Source organism: Aethalodelphis obliquidens, unplaced genomic scaffold, assembly GCF_003676395.1.
Source record: "Aethalodelphis obliquidens isolate GAN/ISIS:26980383/991018 unplaced genomic scaffold, ASM367639v1 scaffold2, whole genome shotgun sequence".
In the NCBI taxonomy this organism is placed as follows: Eukaryota; Metazoa; Chordata; class Mammalia; order Artiodactyla; family Delphinidae; genus Aethalodelphis; species Aethalodelphis obliquidens.
In genome coordinates this window covers 71,740,016-71,758,442 of record NW_020837946.1, presented here as the reverse complement: position 1 = coordinate 71,758,442, position 18,427 = coordinate 71,740,016, and the positions used below count along the sequence as shown (strand labels likewise).

Genomic DNA, 18,427 nt, shown 5'->3' with positions numbered 1-18,427 from the left:
ATCTATGTAGCATGTATAGTATCTGTTCCCTTTTATATCTGATTAATATTCCATTGTGTAGATATACCAGATTTTTAAATTTGTCCATCCAGTGATGGGACATTTGAGTTATTACCACTTTTTGGCTATTATCAATAAGACTGCTATGAACATTCAAGTACAACTTTTTGTATGAACATATTTTCAATTCTCTAGGATAAATATCTAGAAGTACAATTGTGTGGTCACATGGTAACTTTCTGAGGAATTGCCAAACTGTTTTCAACAGCAGCTGCACCATTTTCCATTCCCACTAGCAATATTTCTGCATCTCCTTGCCATCTTCCATCCTTTTGATTCTAGTCATCCTAGTGGGTGTGAAGGTGGTATCTGTTTGTGGTTTTGATTTTCACTTCCCTAATGATGTTGAGCACCTTTTCCAGTGTTTATTGGCCATTTGCATATCGTCTGTGGAGAAAGGTCTATTCAAATCCTTTACCTGTTTTTTCAGTTGGGTTATTTGTCTTACTATTGAGTTGTAAGAATAGTTTCTGTAGGAAAATATACTCAATTTTTATTTATGCAAAGCTGATATATAATGAACCGCAATCTTACATATCACACTGGCCTCTGAAAAATGGTGGGCGTGTGAAATATTGTGAGTTCAGTGACAGCTAATTCATTTACCACCAAGCTGGATACATATGATAACAGCATGTTTTTAACCCTCCAGGTGAAAGGGGCCCACTTTTGTTATTAATTTCTTAGTTACATTCCACTGTGGTGACCCAATGGTGTTTTTGTTATTTCTGGCGATCTATTCAAAAAGAAGGTGTACTTCCTATTTTGGACTGACAGGTATGATCAAGCCTATTACTGTGCTGTATTTCTCCTTCCATTGCCTTACACTGTCTGTAGCTTCTGCTCTGTGAAAGTCTTTGCTGTGTTTGGGACTGCATAGCTAGTAATGGTTTGTCCTCACTGAGAATCGTGGTCTTCAGTATTATATAGTATCCTGTGTCATTTTAACTTTTTTTTGGTCTGAATTCTCTTGCAGGCAAGTATGTAACTCCTTTATTTTTAGTTGCAACTGTCTCATTTTTGTCTATCCTTTTATTTCTAACCTTTCTGAATCTTTAAGTTAGATTGTGCTTTGTCAACCTCAAATCTTTCATCTCTTTAGGGATGAGTTAAGCCAAATTGTTTATTATCAGTACGTTTGGTAATACAGTTCTGTCATTCTTTTTATATCTTTATAGATTACTTACATAAATTCTTTCACTGTAGAGCTGGTTTCTTCCATTTTGATACTTAGGGAAGTTTGTATTTTTGATCTACTGGTTTACCTTTACACTAATACCTTTAAAAAAGATGAGACCAATAGTATTAGTGTCTATTGGTTCCTTACTATATAAGTAATATTCAAATTAGCTAGTAGTCTTTTTCTGTCCCTCACTGTCTAAATTTCAAATAGGCTTTTTACTCAGTTAATAATCAGTGAGCTTATTCAACTTTTCATACTCACTACTCTCCATGTTTAATAGTTCTATGATATCTACATTGTTAGAGCCTATTATCATCTTATAGTATTTTATCACCTTTAATTGAATTCCCTTAAAGGAATAATTTTTCCTTCCCTGCCTGTGGGTTGTCAGTTTCTTGAGCGGTAGCAGTGAATAAAATATCAACCCATTCACTCTATGGAGGTACAAGCTTCCTGCTATAAGAAAGTCAGTTACACTGGTCACAGTTTATCCTAAAGTTTAATATAAGCTTTCTATGATATTATAAAGTAGTGATTCTTTGGAATAATCAACAGTTTTCTACTGGGGTCAAATACATTCCCTGAAACATTTAACAGAGAAAGTAGGAATTCTGAGTGCATTGCTGTTTATATGTCAGCTTTCAAACTGTTCTACCAAAGTTCATCCCAAAGCACTAAAAGGTATTATCAGAGCTACAGTACAAAGCAAGGACCGCTTCCCCACCCACAGACAGTGTGTCTGTCATGTATAATTAAAAAAGCAATGAAACACTGTAACTAGAAATAACTGCATCTGAAAATTTGGATTTCTTTTAAAAATTCATGCCTGAAGTTTACTATAACTAGAGTTAGCTTATTTGAAATCAAACATGTATCACTAGGGGAAAAAACTGACAGTTTTTAAAAGAAAATATATAGTGCACATTACATTCAGTATTAACTAAGTTTGCTTGTTTTCATATTTTTTAAATTGACCTAAGGATTTTAAAGCTTTCAATAATTTTTAAAATTATTTTTGCCCAGACAGTACCATCTGACTCTTGCTATAAACCAAGATACTGAGTTGACAAATCAAGAGCTATACCAGAAAGAAAAAAAAGAGCTATACCAGATAGTTCTCGGAAATAAACAATATTTAATAAGCTCTATTCACAGAATTTTACTTCATAATAATTATTATTATTTTTTGCAGTACGCGGGCCTCTCACTGTTGTGGCCTCTCCCGTTGCGGAGCACAGGCTCCGGACGCACAGGCTCAGCGGCCATGGCTTATGGGCCCAGCCGCTCCGCAGCATGTGGGATCTTCCCGGACCGGGGCACGAACCCGTGTCCCCTGCATCGGCAGGCAGACTCTCAACCACTGCGCCACCAGGGAAGCCCTACTTCATAATTATTGAATATACTCACATAATTAAGTTGTGATAAGATACCAAAGTAATGACACTTACTTTATTCATTCCATACACTGCTATTTCTAGTAATAAAGATTAAGTAAACCCCCAAATTTCTTACTAGATTATACTTAAAAGGTGCTTCTTTTAGTCACCATTTCTAACATGGATAGCTGACTTACAGGTTCAAATGGCTTTGCTCTAGTGAAAAAAGTTCAAGTGAAAAATATTATTAGCTCACAGGCCTGGGCTCTGAATTTTTAATACATCTGTTGTCCAAGTTCTTAGCCCACTGCTGCCCACCTGTTGTCCTGAGAAACAGACAAAGCAAGCCCAACACTCCTTTGGAGCTATATGCCCTCTTCCTGTACTCAACTTCCACAGGTAACGCTTGACTGAAGACAAGCATGCAGAAACAAAGAGAAGGATTAGATCACACAAACCTCAGAAACTGATAATAGAAACAACCAGTGAGTATTCCTAAAATGGGAATGAATCTAAAACAATGTACTATGAAAAAGAAATATTTAATACTTATACAGCTAATTGTGTATCATTAGGCTGTTCCAGGGCACTGTTACCTGTATTATTTAATCTGTACAACTTTATGAAGAAATTCATGCATGGCCTGAATAACTTTCCAAGATCATACAAGTATGGAAAGACACAGCTGGGATTTAAACCCAAGCAGTCTATGCGCCTTAATCTACATGCTAGATCAGATTTCCAGAAATGACAAATACTGAAATTTTGAAAGAAAATCTCAATGGTATAGCATTAACACAATGCAGAAGAGATGACTGGTAGGCAAGCTGGAGAAGGTGTACAGAATGAGAATAGCAAAGTTTTCCAGAATTGATAAAAGGCACAGAATTCATTCAAGAAGCAGTGTACCCTGAACAAGAGAAATAAAAATACATATCAAACTGAAACAAAAAATCAGAAACTGACATTACACTTGCACTGAAACAACAGACGCTAAAGAATGTATTCTCTATAAATAATTGAGATAAATCACCGTTGAAACGGAGCAGGACCCTATGGTCCTTGCCCCCCGCCCCCAACCATGTACTCAGCCTGCCTTTTGTCTGTGGAAAAACTTTAGCCAAAGAATAAGTTTAATCGGAGTGCAGAAACAAAGGAAAACAGTCAAAGGAGATCAAATAATAATAGTTTAGTCATTAAGCATAGTCAAGGACCTTTAGTTCCTCCTTAAGGGCTACAGATAATATTCTGAGCCATATCCTGTGAGCTGTCTTATAAATACTGAAACCTCCACCAGGTGGAAGAAGTTATCTACATGATGACCAGGCTCTAGTCATGACATAAGCTGCCACAAGAACTGGCCTCAAAGAAATGGAAACCGAACGTGGAACTGAAGATTAACTGTACCTAAAACGATCAAGATGACGCTGGTAAGGCCACCGATGACCAATTTCAAGATGACTGTCAGAGCTGACTGTATTGTTTCTGCATGTAGCCCCCTCCCTCTGTCTATATACACTCTTGCCCCCTAATTGTCGGCAGGGGGAGTCAGGCTTTGGACTGGCATCTGCCCTCCCCGCCAGTTGCCAGCCTCCAAAATAAAGCAACCTTTCCTTTCCTACCAACACTTGTCTCTCGAGACTTGGCTTTCGAGCAGCAAGCAGCCAGACCTGGGTTTGGTAACACTGTGAAGGCTTTAGAGAAAAATCAGCGTGCTCAGATAAGGTTTATTAGGTTTTTACAATTTAGTATGATGAGTTATAAATGTGAACACTTATTTTTCTAAAAATTAACATATTTAAATGTTCAGAAGAGATGGAAAGCTTGACTAGTGAAAGTTGTCATTCCTACTCGCTCCACCCCAAAATTAACATTTCGTTTTTAGATTTTTTTGTAATTCTAATCAAAATGTCAATGAGATTTTCTTTTGTAGCATAACAAAATGATTCTAAAATTTATCTGGAGGTCAAAATGGACAAAAATTGCACATGCTAATATTTAAAAATAAAGCTGAGCATAATTAAAACAAAAAAATTAAATATGGCAGTGCCTATCAGTATTGAGAATTTATCCAACAGAAATAGTTCAACAAGTATACCTGTATATACTATATGACTGTGGATTTTTTTCTGCAGAATTACTTGGCGAAATGTCTTAACAGAGTAAGAGTTAATATATGGAACATCCATACCATAAAATACTGTCCTACAGTTGAGAATGAAGTAGTTCTGAATATACTAACAAGGGAATACTATCTGATATATATTAAATAAAAATTTTTTAATGTATCATCCTATTTGTTATAGAACAAAATTATAAGTGGCTAGAAAAATATCTGGAAGGATATACCAGAGTATATCTACATGATCTATATGGAAGAGTCTCCACATTTTCAAAATATTTATTTCTGTGTTGCTTAAGTGTTTTTCACCAAGCACATGCTGCAGTCATAATTTAAAAGGATAGATGAAAAAAATACTGTGTAAGAATGCTGAAATATAGGCAGAAACAAGTCTCAGAAATTTTTTTCTGAGACAGTTAATTCAACAGATGTAAGGTATAGGGCTTCCAAAACACCATGGGGAAGAAAAAAGCCAAAAAGGACATGTGATCAATTCAGGAAAGGAGGGGGAAAAGGGAAGTAGAAGAAAGCAAAAGAAATTGGTTCTGTTCTATTAAAGATAAGACTGAATTTTTAAAATTTAATTCAACTGTATGTTTTCCACAGGGAACACTTCTAAAACAAAGTAACACAGGAAGGCTAAAAATAAATGGATGGTGACTAGCTGGGATGGTGACTAGCTGGGAATTATGCTAAATGAAAAAAGCTAATCCCAAAAGGTTATATACTGTATGAGCCCATCTATATAACAATTTTGAAATGACAAAATTTTAGAAACAGAGGACACACTGGGGTGGAGGTGGGAAGAGAGCAGGCAGATAATGGATATAGTTATAAGAAGGCAACAGGAGCGGTCCTTGTGGGTTTTGTCTTCAATAGTGGTTGATACTCAAACTTCCAAAAGGGGCAAAACTGTATACAACTTAATACACATCTGGGGAAATCTAAATATAAGATTTGTGGATCGCATCAATGTTAATACCCTAGTTGTAATAGTACAGTATCATCTGCAAAATGCTACCAGTGAGGGAACTGGGAAAAGTGCAAGAAATCTCTCATTTCTTACAGAACAGAGTGTGAATCTACAATTGTTTCAATAAAATAAAATTTAAAAATGAATGGGTGGCACCACAAAGGTTTAAATGAAAAACAAAGGCAATACTAAATGTACAGAAGGCTATGGAGCAACTAGAACTCTCACCCGCTGCTGGTGGAAGTATAAACTGATTCAACCACTCCGGATAACTACGTATATCCATTCCCAGGAATACACCCAACAGAAATGCATTTGTACATTCATACACACAAAAAATGATTAAAGGTTCATGGCAGCATGTTTACGATAGCCAACAATGACTATCAATAGTAGAATGGATAAATAAACTGTATACTGACACGAGAATGAACAATTACTGCTTTGTGCAACAGCACGAACAAATCACACAAACATGATACTTAAGCTAGACCCAAAAGAGACAGTGTCTGTTTCAATTTAGATAAAAATGTGCTTCTCAGCAAAGGAAACCATAAACAGAAAGACAACCTATGGACTGGGAGAAAATATTTGCAAATGATGCAACCAATATGGGCTTAATTTCCAAAATATACAAAGAGTTCATACAACTCAACAAAAAACAAACAACCCAACTGAAAAATGGGCATTAGACCTAAATAGACATTTCTCCAAATAAGACATAAAGATGACCAAGAGGTATATGAAAAGCTGCTCAACATCACTATTAGAGAAATGCAAATCAAAACTACAATGAGGTATCACCTCACACCAGTTAGAATGGTCATCAGAAAATCTATAAACAACAAATGCTGGAGAGGGTGTGGAGAAAAGGGAACCCTCTTGCACTGTTGGTGGGAATGTAAAAATCAATACAGCCACTATGGAGAACAGTATGGAGGTTCCTTAAACTAAAAATAGAATTACATATGATCCAGCAATCCCACTACTGGGCATATACCCAGAGAAAACCATAATTCAAAAAGATACATGCACCCCAATGTTCATAGCAGCACCATTTACAATAGTCAAGACATGGAAACAACCTAAATACCCACTGACAGATGAATAAAGAAGATATGGTAAAATGGAGTACTACTCACCCATAAAAAAGAATGAAATAATGCCATTTGCAGCAACATGGATGGACCTAGAGATTATCATACTAAGTGAAGTCAGAAAGACAAATACCATATCACTTTTATGTGGAATCTAAAATACGACACAAACATATCTACAAAACAAAAATAGACTTACAGATACAGAGAACAGACTTGTGGTTGCCAAGGGAGAGGGAAGGTTGGGCAGTTTGGGATTAGCAGATGCAAACTATTATATATAGGATGGATAAACAACAAAGTCCTACTGTCTAGCACAGGGAACTATATTCAATATCCTTTGATAAACTGTAGTGGAAAAGAACATGAAAAAGTATATATGTGTATAACTGATCACTTTGCTGCACAGCAGAAATTAACACTGAAAATCAACTGTACTTCAGTAAAATTAAATATATATATACACTTGAAAAATAAAGTGCTTCTGATTAATGTTAAGTCACAATATTGACTACCCTTCTTGACTTGATTATGTGAAAATTCAATATGTATACTTATGTTTATTTTAAAAATACATAAAATGAAAGAAATATACCATGCAGCTATTAAAAAAAACAAGAGAGCCAAGACTGAAATGTATGAGACAAAATTCAAGACAGAATACATTAAATGATACCAACAAGGGTATTTTAAGATGATAAAAAATGCAAACCTCCAACAGAGAACAGTCACAAATTCAATTTTGTGAACTAACCTATTAAAGCTGGATTTGAATTCATAATTGAATTTGTGGTTAAGAACTCTCCTACAAAAAACTTCAGGCCTAGATGACGTCACCGGTAAGTTCTAACAAACATTTAAGGAAAAAATAATAGCAATACCGTACAAACTCAGAAAATGGAGAGGAAACACTTAGCAATCATTTATGAGGCCAGAATTACTTTCATACCATGTCAGAAATTACAAGAAAAGTACAACCAATATCCCCTTATGAACACATATATAAAAATACTGGAAGTATTAGCACATCAAATCCAGCAATATGTAAAGAGGATAATTCAGATTCCACACAAAAAATAAATTCAGCAAAGCTGCAGGATAGAAAATCAACATATAAAAATCACTTGTGTATAGAGGAAACATACCTCAACATAATAAAGTCCATTTATGAAAAACCCACAGCTATAACATCATACTAAATGGTGAAAAACTGAAAGCCTTTCCTCTAAAATCAGAAATAAGACAAGGATACCCACTCTTGCCACATCTCTCTCTTTTTTTTTTTTTTTTTTTGGGCGGTATGCGGGCCTCTCACTGTTGTGGCCTCTCCCGTTGTGAAGCACAGGCTCCGGACATGCAGGCTCAGCGGCCATGGCTCACGGGCCCAGCCACTCTGTGGCATGTGGGATCTTCCCGGACTGGGGCACAAACCTGTGTTCCCTGCATCGGCAGGCGGACTCTCACCCACTGTGCCACCAGGGAAGCCCTTGCCACATCTCTTTAACGTAGTATTAGAAGTCCTAGCCACATGGGGCTTCCCTGGTGGTGCACTGGTTGAGAATCTGCCTGCCAATGCAGCAGACACGGGTTCAAGCCCTGGTCTGGGAAGATCCCACATGCTGTGGAGCAACTAGGCCCGTGAGCCACAACTACTGAGCCTGAGCGTCTGGAGCTTGTGCTCTGCAACGAGAGGCCGTTGACAGTGAGAGGCCCACGCACTGCAACTAGAGAAAGCCCACACACAGAAACGAAGACCCAGCACAGCCAAAAAAAAAAAAGGCCTAGCCACAGCAATCAGATAAGAAAAAGAAAAGGCATCCAAATTGGAAGGAAAGAAGTAAAACTGTCACATTTCCAGATGACATACTATATATAGAAAACCCTAAAATCTCCACCAAAATATTAGAATAAATTCAGTAAAGGTGCAGGATACAGGGTTAATATACAGAAATCTGTTGTTTTTCTATACATTAATAACGAGCTATCAGAGAAAGCAAGAAAACAATCCCATTTAGAATTGCATTAAAAATAACTAAATAGCTAGGAAAAAACTTCACCAAGGAAATGAAAGACCTATACTGTGAAAACTATAAAACACTAATGAAGGAAAATGAAGATGATACAGAGAAATGGAAAGATATCCGGTGCTCTTGGGTTGGAAGAATTAATATTGTTAAAATGTCCATACTACCCAAAGCAATCTATAGATTTACACAAAAGACCCCAAATTCCCAAAGCAATTTTGAGAAAGAACAGAGCTGAGGTATCATGCCCCCTGACTTCAGACTATACTACAAAGCTACAGTCATCAATACAGTATGGTACTGGCAGAAAAACAGACACATAGATCAATGCAACAGAACAGAGAGCCCTGAAATAAACCCATACACTCACAGTCAATTAATCTATGACAAAGGAGGCAAGAAAATACAATATGGAAAGGACAGTCTCTTCAATAAGTAGTGCTGGAAAAACTGGACAGCTACATGTATAAGAATGGAAATAGAACATTTTCTCATGCCATATACAAAAATAAACTCAAAATGGTTTAAAGACCTATATGTAAGACCTGACACCATAAAACTCCTAGAAGAAAACAGGCAGAACATTCTTTGCATAAATTGTAGCAATATTTTTTTGGATCTTTCTCCTAAGGCAAAGAAAACAAAAGCAAAACTAAACAAGTGGGACCTAATTAAAAGCTTTTGTACGCAAAGGAAACCAGCAATAAAAAAAAAGACAACCTACTGAATGGGAGAAAGTATTTGCAAATGATACAACTGATAAGGGATTAATATCTAAAATATATAAACAGCTCATACATCTCAATATCAACAAAGAACCTGATTTTAAAATGTGCAGGAGACCTGAATAGACATTTTTCCAAAGAAGACATACAGATGGCCAACAGGCACACGAAAAAATTCCCAACATTGCTAATCATCAGGGAAACGCAAATTAAAACTATAATAAGATATAGCCTTACAGCTGTGAGAATGGCTATCATCAAAAAGACAACAAGTAACAAATGTTGTGAGCATGTGGAGAAAGGGAACTCCAGTATACTGTTGGTGCAGCCACTGTGGAAAACAAGATGGAGGTTCCTCAAAAACCTAAAAACAGAACTACATATGATCCAGCGGTTCCACTGTTGGGTATATATCTGAAGAAAATGAAAAGAGTAATTCAAAAAGATACATGCACCCCAATGTTTATAGTAGCATTCTTTACAACAGCCAAGATATGAAAGCAATATAAGTGTCCATCAATGGATGAAGGGATAAAGAAGATGTGGTATGTATATATAATGGAATACTAGTCTGCTATAAAAAAAGAATGAAATTTTGCCATTTACAGCAACATGGATGGACCTGGAGGGTATTATGCTTAATGAAATAAGTCAGAGAAAAATAAATACTGTATATTATCACTTATATGTGGAATCTAAAAAATAAAATGAATTTTTTTTTACTTTAGAAAGTCAAAGGATCTATTTTAAAAGCTCTTGTTACTAATAAACTAATTAAGCAAGTCAAAAAATAAAGTAAATCTACAAAATCCAGTGTGAAATACCAGGCAATTAAGAACTGGAAATCAAAAGTTTGAAAAGTAGTATTTACAAATTTGTTATAAAAAATGAAATACCTAAGGATAATGTTGGCAAAATATGTGCAAAACCTATAGACCGAAACACAAACACTGTTTAGCAAACATTAAGAAGACCTAAATAGAGCTTCCCTGGTGGTGCAGTGGTTAAGAATCCACCTGCCTGTGTAGGGGACACAGGTTCGAGCCCTGGTCCAGTGAGATTCCACATGCTGCGGAACAACTAAGGCTGTGCACCACAACGGCTGAGGCCTGTGCACCTAGAGCCCATGTTCCGCAACAAGAGAAGCTACTGCAATGAGAAGCCTGCACACCACAATGAAGAGTAGCCCTTGCTCACCACAGAGAAAGCCTGCACACAGCAATGGAGACCCAACGCAGCCAAAAATAAATAAAATAAACTCAGTTTAAATTTTAAAAGAACACCTAAATAAAAGGAGAGCTATATCATACCTGTGAATTGGAGTTGTCAATACCAAAGGGATCTACAGATTAAACACTATCCCAAGCAAAATCCTTGTAAGCTTTTATACTGCAAACTACAAAACATGCTGAAAGAAATAAAAGAAGACACAAACAAATGGAAAGACATCCTGTATTCACAGGTTGGAAGAGTTAATAATGTTAAATACTCCGTACTACCCAAAGTGATCTACAGAATCAATGCGATCTCTATCAAAATCCCAACTGCATTTTTTGCAAAAATAGAAAAATCTATCCTAAAATTCATATGGAATCTCAAGGGACCCTGAAGAGTCAAAACAACCCTGAGAAAGAACAAAGCTAGAAGCTTCATGCTTTCTTATTTCAAAACATACGACAAAGCTACAATAATCAAAATAGTGTGGTACTGGCATAAAGACAGACATACAAACCAATGGAACAGAATAGAGAGCTCAGAAACGAACACTCACATATATGGTCAAATGATCTTCAACAAGGGTGCCAACATTACACAATGGGGAAAGACTACACGTTTTTCCACGTCATGAAGCTTTCCCCTATGCTTTCTTCTTGGAGGTTTATAGTTTCAATTCTTTTTTTTTTTTGCGGTACGCGGGCCTCTCACTGTTGTGGCCTCTCCTGTTGCGGAGCACAGGCTCCAGACGCGCAGGCTCAGCGGCCATGGCTCATGGGCCTAGCCGCTCCACGGCATGTGGGATCTTCCCAGACCGGGGCACGAACCCGTGTCCCCTGAATCGGCAGGCGGACTCTCAACCACTGTGCCACCAGGGAAGCCCTATAGTTTCAACTCTTATACTTAGTTCTTTAATCCATCTGAATTGATTTTTGTATATGGTTAAAGTAAGGATCCAACTTCATTCTTCCATATGTGGATATCTAGTTTTCCCAGCAACACTTGTTGAAGAGAATATTCATTGAGTTTGGCAATGCTTTCTTGGCTAGGACACCAAAGGCACAGGCAACAAAAGCAAAAACAGACAAATGGGACTGAAGTCGTCCCTAGTATCCAAAGTGGTTTGGTTAAAGGACCCCCTGTGGATACCAAAATCCACAGGTGCAAAAGTCCGTTACATAAAATGGCATAGTATTTGCATGTAACCTATGTACATACTCCCATATACTTTTTTTTTGAATTTTATTTGACTTTATTTAATACAGCCAGTTCTTAACATCTATTTTACACATACTACTGTACATACGTCAATCCCAATCTCTCAATTCATCCCACCACCACTCACTCTGCTTCCCCCCTTGGTGTCCATATGTTTGTTCTCTACATCTGTGTCTTTATTTCTGCCTTGCAAACAGGTTCATCTGTACCATTTTTCTTGATTCCACATATATGCGTTAATATACGATATTTGTTTTTCTCTTTCTTACTTACTTCACTCTGTATGATAATCTCTAGGTCCATCCACGTCTCTACGAATGACCCAATTTCATTCCTTTTTATGGATGAGTAATATTCCATTCTATACATGTCCCACACCATCGTTATCCATTTGTCTTGTAGATGGGCATTTAGATTGCTTCCATAACCTGGCTATTGTAAACAGTGCTGCAATGAACATTGGGGTGCATGTGTCTTTTTTTTTTTTTTTTTTTGGTGGTACACGGGCCTCTCACTGTTGTGGCCTCTCCCTTTGCAGAGCACAGGCTCTGGACACGCAGGCCCAGCGGCCGTGGCTCACGGGCCTAGCCGCTCCGTGGCATGTGGGATCCTCCTGGACTGGGGCACGAACCCGTGTCCCCTGCATCGGCAAGCAGATTCTCAACCACTGCGCCACCAGGGAAGCCCTGCATGTGTCTTTCTGAATTACGGTTTTTTCTGGGTATATGCCCAGTAGTGGGATTGCTGGGTCATATGGTAATTTTAGTTTTTTTAAGGAACCTCCATCCTGTTCTCCACAGTGGCTCTATCAATTTACATTCCCACCAACAGTGCAAGGGGGTTCCCTTTTCTCCACATCCTCTCCAGCCTTTGTAGTTTGCAAATTTTCTGATGACGGCCATTCTGACCGGTGTGAGGTGATACCTCATTGTAGTTTTGATTTGCATTTCTCTAATAATTAGTGATGTTGAGCAGCTTTTTATGTGCCTCTTGGCCATCTGTATGTCTTCTTTGGAGAAATGCCTATTTAGGTATTCTGTGCTTTTGATTGGGTTGTTTGTCTTTTTAATATTGAGCTGCATGAGCTGTTTATATATTTTGGAGATTAATCCTTTGTCCTTTGACTCATTTGCAAATATTTTCTCCCATTCTGAGGGTTGCCTTTTCGTCTTCTTTATAGGTTCCTTTGCCATGCAAAAGCTTTTAAGTTTCATTAGGTTCCATTTATTTTTGTTTTTATTTCCATTAATCTAGGGCTTTCTATCCTGTTCCATTGATCTGTATTTCTGTTTCTCTGCCAGTACCATGCTGTCTTGAATACTGTAGCTTTGTAGTATAGTCTGAAATCAGCAGTCTGATTCCACCAGCTCTGTTTTCTTCCCTCAAGATTGCTTCGGCTATTCGGGGTCTTTTGTGTCTCCATACAGATTTTAAGATTTTTTGATCTAGTTTTGTAAAAAAATGCCATTGGTAATTTGATAGGGATTGCACTGAATCTGTAGATGTCTCTGGGTAGTATAGTCATTTTCACAATATTGATTCTTCCAATCCAAGAACACAGTATATCACTCCATCTGTTTGTGTCATCTTTGATATATTTCATCAGTGTTTCATAGTTTTCTGAGTGCAGGTCTTTTACCTCCGTAGGTAGGTTTATTCCTAGGTATTTTATTCTTTTTGTTGCAGTGGTGAACAGGACTGTTTAATTTCTCTTTCTGATCTTTCGTTGTTAGTGTATAGGAATGCAAGAGATTACTGTATATTACTTTTGTATCCTGTAACTTTACCAAATTCATTAATTAGCTCTAGTAGTTTTCTAGTGGCATCGTTACCATTCTCTATGTATAGTATCATGTCATTGGCAAACAGTGACAGTTTTACTTCTTCTTTTCCAATTTGTATTCATTTCATTCTTTTTCTTCTCTGATTGCCATGGCTAGGCCTTCCAAAACTATGTTGAATAACAGTGGCGAGAGTGGACATCCTTGTCTTGTTCCTGATTTTAGAGGAAATGCTTTCAGTTTTTCACCATTGAGAACGATATTTACTGTGGGTTTGTCATATATGGCCTTTATTATGTTGAGGTAGGTTCCCTCTATGGCCACTTTCTGGAGAGTTTTATCATAAACGGTGTTTAATTTTGTCAAAAGCTTTTCCTGCATCTATTGAGATGACAATATGATTTTTACTCCTCAATTTCTTAATACAGTGTATCACACTGATTGACTTGCATATACTGAAAAATCCTTGCATCCCTGGGATAAATCCCACTTGATCATGGTATATGATCCTTTTAATGTGTTATTGAATTTTGTTTCCTAGTATTTTGTTGAGGATTTTTGATTCTATATTCATCAGTGATGTTGGTCTGTAATTTTCTTTTTTTGTAGTATCTTTGTCTCGTTTTGATATCAGGGCGATGGTGGCCTCATAGAACGAGTTTTGGAATGTTCCTTCCTCTGCAATTTTTTGGAAAAGTTTGAGAAGGATGGGTGTTAGGTCTTCTCTAAATGTTTGATAGAATACACCTGTGAAGCCATCTGGTGCTGGACTTTTGTTTGTTGGAAGATTTTTAGTCACAGTTTCAATTTCATTACTTGTGATTGGTCTGTTCATATTTTCTATTTCTTCCTGGTTCAGTCTTGGAAGGTTATACCTTTCTAAGAATTTGTCCATTTCTTCCAGGTTGTCCATTTTATTGGCATAGAGTTGCTTGTAGTAGTCTCTTAGGATGTTTTGTATTTCTGTGGTGTCTAACTTCTCCTTTTTCATTTCTAATTTTATTGAGTCCTCTCTCTCTTTTTCTTGATGAGTCTGGCTAATGCTTTATCAATTTTGTTTATCTTCTCAAAGAACCAACTTTTAGTTTTACTGATCATTGCTATTCTTTGTTTCTACTTCATTTATTTCTGCTCTGATCTTTATGATTTTTTCCTTCTGCTAACTTTAGGTTTTGTTTGTTCTTTCTCTAGTTCCTTTCGGTGTAAGGTTAGATTGTTTGAGATTTTTCTTGTTTCTTGAGGTAAGCTTGTATTGCTATACACTTGCTTCTTAGAACTGCTTTTGCTGCATCCCATAGGCTTTGGATCATCGTGTTTCTGTTGTCATTTATCTCTAGGTATTTTCTGATTTCCTCTTTGATTTCTTCGGTGATTTCTTGGTTATTTAGTAACGTATTGTTTAGCCTCCACGTGTTTGTGTTTTTTACGGTTTTTTTCCCCTGTAATTGAATTCTAATCTCATAGTGTTGTGGTCAGAAAAGATGCTTGATATGATTTCAATTTTCTTAAATTTACTGCGGCTTGATTTTTGACCCAAGATGTGATCTATCCTGGAGAATGTTCTGTGTGCACTTGAGAAGAAAGTGTAATCTGTTTTTGGATGGAATGTCCTATATATATCAATTAAATCTATCTGGTCTGTTGTGTCATTTAAATTTAGGGTTCCCTTATTAATTTTATGGCTAGATGATCTGTCCATTGTTGTAAGTGAGGTGTTAAAGTCCCCCACTAGTATCGTGTTACTGTAGATTTCCTCCTTGATAGCTGTTAGCACCTGCCTTATGCACTGAGGTGCTCTTATGTTGGGTGCATATATTTATAATTGTTGTATCTTCTTCTTGGATTGATCCCTTGATCATTATGTAGTGTCCTTCCTTGTCTCTTGTAACATCTTTAAAGCCTATTTTATCTGATACGAGTATTGCTACTCCAGCTTTCTCTTGATTTCCATTTGCATGGAATATATTTTTCCATCCCCTCACTTTCAGTCTATATGTGTCCCTAGGTCTGAAGTGGGTCTCTTGTAGATAGCATATATATGGGTCTTGTTTTTGTATCCATTCAGCAAGCCTGTGTCTTTTGGTTGGAGCATTTAACCCATTCACGTTTAAAGTAATTATCAATACATATGTTCCTATCACCATTTTCTTAACAGTTTTGGGTTTGTTTTCCTAGATTCTTTTCTTCTCTTGTGTTTCCAGAAGTTCCTTTAGCATTTGCTGTAGAGCTGGTTTGGTGGTGCTGAATTCTCTTAGCTTTTCCTTGTCTGTAAAGGTTTTGATTTCTCCATCAAATCTGAATGAGATCCTTGCCGGGTAGAGTAATCTTGGTTGTAGGTTGTTCCCTTTCATCACTTTAAATATATCATGTCACTCCCTTCTGGCTTGTAGAGTTTCTGCTGAGAAATCAGCTGTTAACCTTAGAGTTCCCTTGCATGTTACTTGTCGTTTTTCCCTTGTTGCTTTTAATAATTTTTCTTTATTTTTTGTCAGTTTGATTACTATGTGTCTCATTGTGTTTCTCCTTGGGTTTATGCTGCCTGGGACTCTCTGTGCTTCCTGGACTTGGGTGGCTATTTCCTTTTCCATGTTAGGGAGGTTTTCAACTATAATCTCTTCAAATCTTTTCTCAGGTCCTTTCTCTCTCTCTTCTCCTTCTGGCACCCCTATAATGCAAATGTTGGTGCATTTAATATCCCAGAGATCTCTTTGGCTGTGTTGATTTCTTTTCATTCTTTTTTCTTTATTATGTTCCACAGCAGTGAATCCCACCATTCTGTCTTCCAGGTCACTTATCTGTTCTTCTGCCTCAGTTATTCTGCTATTGATTCCTTCTAGTGTATTTTTCATTTCAGTTATTGTATTGTTCATCTCTGTTTGTTTGTTCTTTAATTTTTCTAGGTGTTTATTCTTCAATTCTTCTAGGTCTTTGTTAAATATTTCTTACATCTTCTTGATCTTTGCCTCCATTCTTTTTCCAAGGTCCTGGATCTTCACTATCATTATTCTTAATTCTTTTTCTGGAAGGTTGCCTATCTCCACTTCATTTAGTTGTTCTTCTGGGGTTTTATGTTGTTCCTTCATCTGGTACATAGTCCTCTGCCTTTTCATTTTGTCTATCTTTCTGTGAAAGGGGATTTCTTTCCACAGACTGCAGGATTGTTGTAGTTCTTGCTTCTTCTGTCTGCCCTCTGTTGGATGAGGCTATCTAAGAGGCTTGTGTAAGCTTCCTGATGGGACGGACTGGTGGTGGGTATAGTTGGGCGTTGCTCTGGTGGGCAAAGCTCAGTAAAACTTTAATCTGCTTGTCTGCTGATGGGTGGGGCTGAGTTCCCCCCCTTTTGGTTGTTTGGCCTGAGGCAACCCAGCACTGGAGGCTATGGGCTCTTTGGTGGGGCTAATGGAGTACTTCCCAAAACTTCTGCTGCCAGTGTCCTTGTCCCCACAGTGGGCCACAGCCACCTCCTGCCTCTGCAAGGGACCCTCCAACAACAGCATGCAGGCCTGGCTTAGTCTCCTATGGGGTCACTGCTCCTTCCACCTGGGTCCTGATGTGCACACTACCCTGTGTGTGCCCTTCAAGAGTGAAGTCTCTGTTTCCCCCAGTCCTGTCAAAGTCCTGCAATCAAATCCCGCTAGCCTTCAAAGTCTGATTCTCTGGGAATTCCTCCTCCTGTGCCAGACCCCCAGTTGGGAAGCCTGACATGGGGCTCAGAACCTTCACTCCAGTGGATGGACCTCTGTGGTATAACTGTTCTCCAGTTTTTGAGTCACCTACCCAGCGGTTATGGGATTTGAATTTATTGTGATTGAGCCCCTCCTACCATCTCATTGCAGCTTCTCCTTTGTCTTTGGATGTGATGTATCTTTTTTGGTGAGTTCCAGTGTCTTCCTGTCGATTACTGTTCAGCAGTTAGTTGTGATTCCAGTGCTGTCATAAGAGGGAGTGAGCACACATCCTTCTACTCCACCATCTTGAACCAATCTCCCCTCCCATATATTTTAAATCATCTCTAGATTACTTATAATACCCAGTAGAATGTAAATGCTATTTAAATAGATGTCAGCATGCAGAAAATTCAAGATTTGCTTTTTGAAACTTTCTGGAATTTGGGGAGAAGCTGTGGATACAGAGGGCTGACTGTACATCAAACTTAAAAACTTCTCCGCAGCAAAGGAAACAATCAACAGAGTGGAAAGGCAACCTACAGAGAAATATCTGCAAACCATATATATGGTAAGTTAATACCTAAAACATATAAAGCATTCCTAGGGCTCAACAAAAATAAACAAACAACCTCATTTTTTAAATGTGCAAAGGTCTTGAATAGACATTTCTCCAAAGAAGATGTACAAATGGCCAACAAGCATATGAAAAGGTGCTCAACATCACAAATCATTAGGAAAATGCAAATCAGAACTACAATGAGAAATCACCTCACACCCATTAGGATAGTCACTATCAAAACAAAACAAAACAAAAACCAGAAAATAACTAGTGTTGGTGAGAATGCAGAAAAATAAGAACCCTCGTGCACTGTTGGCAGTAATGTAAAATGGTGCCGCCACTATAAAAGATAGTATGGAGGCTTGTCAAAAAAATTAAAAATAGAATTACAATGTGATCCAGCAATTCCACTTCTGGGTATATACC

General features: G+C 37.5%; 1 protein-coding gene across 11 annotated transcripts in view; it reads right to left on the bottom strand.

Annotated features, from left to right (window-relative positions):
- Positions 1 to 18,427, bottom strand: part of WDSUB1 (WD repeat, sterile alpha motif and U-box domain containing 1) — an 83,643-nt gene that overhangs the window by 4,459 nt on the left and 60,757 nt on the right. For 2 of the 11 annotated variants that reach the window (XR_003437995.1, XR_003437996.1), the window contains exon 11: positions 1,248 to 1,339. The exons of the other annotated variants lie outside the window; for them this stretch is intronic. The gene's annotated coding sequence lies outside the window, so the exon portion shown is untranslated. The remainder of the gene's footprint in view (positions 1 to 1,247; positions 1,340 to 18,427) is intronic. 11 annotated transcript variants of the gene reach the window in all.